The sequence below is a fragment of the Pinus tabuliformis genome, chromosome 9, assembly GCF_031772625.1.
Source record: "Pinus tabuliformis cultivar Carrire ecotype Pingquan chromosome 9, CPIR1, whole genome shotgun sequence".
NCBI lineage: Eukaryota > Viridiplantae > Streptophyta > Pinopsida > Pinales > Pinaceae > Pinus > Pinus tabuliformis.
Genome location: NC_142307.1, coordinates 1,805,446,931 through 1,805,452,796, shown reverse-complemented (window position 1 = coordinate 1,805,452,796; position 5,866 = coordinate 1,805,446,931). Strand labels below are relative to the sequence as shown.

The 5,866-nt window shown below is 37.7% G+C and overlaps 1 pseudogene; it reads left to right on the top strand.

Moving 5' to 3' along the window:
• The first annotated feature begins 590 nt into the window (after positions 1 to 590).
• LOC149155980 (putative L-type lectin-domain containing receptor kinase S.5 pseudogene) lies at positions 591 to 2,619 on the top strand (annotated as a pseudogene).
• Positions 2,620 to 5,866: the final 3,247 nt, after the last annotated feature.

Sequence of the window (5,866 nt, the reverse complement as noted above, 5' to 3'; positions counted from 1 at the left end):
AAAAGTAATACATTTCAATCCCGCTACAGGGTTCCAGGTGCTGACGCCAAATGCTCCCGTTGCTATGAAGTTTCCGTTCTATTGGGATCCCGCTGAATGGTTCAATAGGTTAAGGCCAAGTCCTTTGAACCACACTTCTGTTCTGAAAAGGAAAAGAGATAGGGAGTGGGTATTTTGACCGGGCACGGTATCAACTCATTATATGTAATGCATTTTCACAACCGTGTGGCAATGTATGTTGTGGAGAAAGTACAGAAGCAGGAGAGGAGAAGGAGTTGGAGAAGGAGAAGCAGTCAATCTTCATCTTCGTCATTGCACGGCTTAGTATTTCCTTCAACCACGGATGGTGTAATTCATGTCCGCGTTTAGTATTTCCTTCAGCCACGGATGGTGTAATTCATGTCAGCGTTCGTGCTGTCTACCTTTCGCCGAAACTACACCGACGTTTCTAAACAGGTCATTTCCATCCTTAGCCGGGTAGCAATTATAATGTTGAAATACTCTTGCAGGTTTCTCCTCTCTCCCTCAGGATTGTGATTTTAAATCGTTGTGCCTGTCATCGAATTTGCATCGCACCAGTATAGAATTTAATGGGTTTCCTACAAGCAATAATCCTTGCAGCCATTGCGTCCTTATTGGTCGGAGAAACTGCTTGCCATTATGGTATCAATTTTACTAGATTCGATCTCAATAGCGATGCTGGTAATTTCAGTATGCTCAACTCCACAATGAGCTACGATGCGTTGCAGGTCACGCTGGATACTTCGCCAGACCCCCGAGAAAATATATCTGGAAGGTCATTGTTGAAGGAGAGTTTCAGGCTATACCGTGGGAATAAGACCGCATCCTTCACTAGCTCATTCGTTTTCAATATTCAACCGAAGAATGGAATCGGCGAGGGTCTGGCTTTTATCATAACGTCCGATGATTATTTACCTGATAATAGCTATGGCGAATGGTTGGGACTGTTCAACGCCTCCACTAATGGAAGGAGCAGTAGTAAGGTCTTGGCAGTCGAGTTTGATACAAGGAAAAGCCCAGGGACTAATGATCCCGATGGCAACCATGTAGGCATAAATGTTAATGGAATAAATTCCACAAAGTTTACGTCTCTCGACCAGGTCAATTTGACGGGCGATTACAACTACAACAACGACAACAAAAGCTACGATGTCCAGGCGTTGATTGAATATGATGGACAAACGAAGAAGCTGGACGTGTATGTTGCAAAGAAGACTGATCCGATGCCGACGAAACCCGTCATCTCCTTCATCATCGATCTGTCTACCATTTTAGACGAGAAGGCCTATTTCGGCTTTTCCGCCTCCACGGGTGTGAATACAGAGCTCAACTGTGTTAAATCCTGGAATTTCTCAATTGATCCCGTGTCCTTGCCAAACAGGACATTAGTTATTGCTCTACCCATCTGCCTTCCCTTAGCAGTTGTCTTCGCGATAGGTATTATAGTGTTTTTCAAGCGCCGTAAATCTCAGAAACAGGAAGAGAAAAAGATATTTGAGGCGTTAGAGAAAATTCCAGGCCGGCTATTCGAATTCAGCTACAAAGACCTGAAGAAGGCCACCAGTAACTTCAGTCCCGCCAGCCTCCTTGGAGCTGGCGGCTTCGGATCCGTTTACAAAGGAATTCTGCCAAAGGGGAAAAATGTGGTGGCGGTCAAACGCATGGCCAAAGACGCCAAACGAGGTAAAGAGGAATTTATTGCAGAGATCAGCGTCATTAATCGCCTCCGCCATAAAAATCTGGTGCCACTGCTGGGGTGGTGCCATGAGAAAGGGGAGCTGATTATGGTTTATGAATACATGCCCAATGGTAGTCTGGATAAACATATTTTTAATGATGATTTGGCTGGCGAGTTTCTTGATTGGGACCATAGATACAACATTGTCTCGGGCGTGGCCTCGGCTCTTCTGTATCTCCACGAGGAATGCGAGCAGCAGGTGATCCACCGGGACGTGAAAGCCAGCAACATAATGGTCGATTCCGAATACAATGCCCGGCTCGGCGATTTCGGCCTCGCCCGTCTGATAGAACACGACCGGAGATCCTTCACAGCCACCGGTCTTGTCGGAACCATGGGCTACATCGCACCCGAGTGCTTTCACACCGGGCGACCAACGGTGGAATCGGATGTGTTTAGCTTCGGTGTTGTTGCCCTTGAGGTAACCTGCGGAAGGCCTCCCACATTTCGCACCCCAGAATCGTTTGATCTCATCGGTTGGGTTTGGAAATTGTACGGAGCGAACAGGCTCTTGGAAGCCGCCGACACTGGCCTGACCAAGTTTGGAAGCATCAGCGCTAACGAGGAGGACATCAAACGTTTGCTGTTGTTGGGACTCGCGTGTTCCAACCCGAATCCGGAGGACCGTCCTAACATGAGGGAGGTTACCCAGATACTGGCTCGGACTATGCCTCCACCCAACGTGCCTCGCATCAGGCCGGCGTTCGTCTGGTCCCATATGGCTTGCGATGTCAGTTTCGCAACAGGAAGTGCTCTATTGCCGCCGTCTGATCTAATTGAATATGAAATAGGGAGGTGATTTGCAGCGGGCAGTCGAACATCCCGGCTGAAGGACACTGCCTGCTCTTGATTTGGCATTGGAGCTGAATCCCAATATTGCAGTGGATGTATTATCGTAGGTAATTTTTGTTTTGTTTTGTGGAGAGAAAACAGGTGTTGTGTTCATGTAGTTAAGATTTAATGTTCAGAACATATCATATGTTTTAATTTCAGTCAGAATTTCTATGTATCTACTTGGATAAGAGATAAAAGTCGACGCACACAAAAAATGAGCAGCAAGTGAAATTTGATTTTTATAGGTTGCCCGATCTGGCAATCGATTCATGGTTAAAGTCTCTTTAATTTTATGAACTGCCCATCTGGTATTGGGTTTTGTAAAATGAAATTGACCACTATTCCATGCTTGGAAGGGGAGTCGATTCCTGCATAGTATGAGGCATGGTTGCAAATGTCTTTCTTAGAATCTAAGGGGTTATTCGTTTTCGTGCTTATCTGTATGTAACAAATCTGAAAATGTAATTAATTTCCTGTGCCGATGTTATCTGTATGTACCTAATCTGAAAAAGCAAACGTTATTTACTATGTTAGTGAGGCTCTCATGGTTGGATTGAAACAAGTACATTTATTTGGCCGTGGGTATATGGGTATATAGTATCCTCATGTATTTATGATTGGTTGGATAGCATAGTAAATAAAGCTTGCCATTTGTAAATGTAATAAATTATTTAAGTATTGACACCTAGGTATTAATGCACATTAATGGAATTGAGATTATTACAGTATAACTATGTATACTTAATAGTTAAATTTAAACCACTATATATCATTATTACCATATACAACCAAACCAAATAAGCCTAGGCATATTCTAATCTGTGTTTAGCTGCCATATTTCCATTGTGGTTTCCATATCTTTCCATTCGTAGTTAAGAACACCTGCGCCAACTAATAAAATCGACAGGAATTAGTCTCTTGCATTAATTGATGGAATTGTTGGAAATTGTAATTACTGGAGAATCTAAGTTTAAGTTAATTAAGTAAGTTGTAACTTAGTTTGAGTTTAGTATTATATGTGGTAAAATCAAAGAGTGTTAGTTTGAGTTCAGTATTCTATTTGGTAAAGTCAAATAGTATATATTTATATATTAAAAATTATCAGTATTCTATTTGGTAAAGTCAAATAGTATATATTTATATATTAAAAATTATTTTGAGTGGATAACTAATTGGAAAAAGAATACCATATACTCCATAATAAAAGGTTCAATGTAATCAAGTTTTATGTAATCAATATTAACAGCAACAACTAAATACACTAAATATTTTTTTTTCGAAATTCAAATTTTGATTAAAGAGTAGATATCGCTACATATATTATATTGCAGTGCAGCTATGCGTCTTAAACCTGCAATTGCTTTGCAGTAGAAATTGAATAATAAGAGTTAGCAATCAGTCAAACACTGAACATAATGCGCTGGCAAGGCTTTGAATGATGGATACGAATCTAAGCTTTCGAGACGCTGCCTTTATTATAATAAGTTAACACTGAACATAATGCGCTGGCAAGGCTTTGAATGATGGATACGAATCTAAGCTTTCGAGACGCTGCCTTTATTATAATAAGTTAATCTGATGTCTATGATAGATCAATACATCATCTTTATTGCCGTCCAAATTTATTAACAGGTATCCACGAGACATTAATTACACTGTAGCTATTTTCTGATAGGTTGAAAATCTAAATTTGTATTATATTTAAAAAGGTTTTGTTAAAGTTATAAATTTGTATTTTGAAATTGGTATGGTAATTTTTTAGGTTATTTAATTTATTTATATATTTGAAAATATATTTATTGAATTAAAGTTTTTGTGATTTATATCCAGTTGAAACATATTTTAGGAATAATTATATCAAAATTTATTTATGGATATGTATGGAATCATGACAACAAAAATTTAAAATTATGAATTTATTGAAAAAAAATTATTTTATTTTTATCCAAAAATCTAAATAAATTAAAAATTAAATAAATATATATTATGATATGATGAATTTATTTATTTATTTATTTATTAAAAGTAATTTAAATGGATGATGCATATCATTTATTAATCGATAAAATTATTAAATTGTTTCATTTATTAAAAAATTGATAATATTTTTCATTTTATCAATAAAGTTGTATTAGTTGACTTTTAAATATTTCAGTATAAGAATAATATTTCTTTTTAATGTGGGATAAAAAGAAGTTACTCTTTGAAACTTTAGTCACTCCTGTTATCTCATATGGCTGTGAGGTTTGGGGTTGTAGCATCTCCAGAGAATCATGGAGAAAGATTGAACAAATCCAGAAGCGTTTTATAACTTATAACCTGAAAATTAAAAGTAATACACCCTATCCTATTCTCCTTATAGAAGCAGGTCTTTCCCCTATTGAGAGCCTAGCTATGCTTAGGTTTCTGTTGTACAAGCACAAAATCAGTAACATAAACGATCATAGACTTCCTAAGCTAGCTTTAAATTCTAGCCAAAACCACCTAAGGCTCAATCGAGGGTGGCATAAAGACACAAGGGCCTGGTTAAACTATTGGGAGATCAACGAAAATGATGCATTGCAAAACATAAATAACATTAAAGATATTGTTACTTCTAAGTTCAAAGAAAAAATGTGGTGTGAGAAAGACTTAGCGGCTAAAAGAAAATTAAGTTATTATAAGAAGGTCATCAAGCCCACCCTAGAAGATCAAAAGTATCTCTCTATTTTAACTAGCTCAAAGAAGAAAATTAATATAGCAAAGATTAGAACAAATTCTCATGAGCTCCATAGTGAAACAGGTCGTTGGGCAGTTCCTAAAACGCCATGGACGGAAAGGATCTGCCATATATGTAAGAATAGGAACATCGAGGATGAAAACCACTTCCTCTTAGAGTGCCCCGCGTATAACCACATTAGATCTCAGTTTCACAATCTTTGTTACAATACTGACCTTCCTAGCCTTTTACAATGTCAAAATTATAGTGAGCTCGGGAGGCTTCTCTCCAAGCTTTTTGAGCATAGGAATAAAATCTTAAATCAAAATAGATAATTTGTTTCTTTAGGTCCGATAGACCATTATTTGGCCTCAGCGGACATTAACCACCACCACCACCATCATCATCATCATCATCATCATCATCAATGTTTAATTTATTCACCATCATCATCAATAAGAATGTTGAATTTATTCATCATCATCATCATCAATAAGAATGTTGAATTTATTTAAATATGTTATTTATATTAAATATTAAATTTATTACGATTTTTTATTGTAAAATTATTAAAA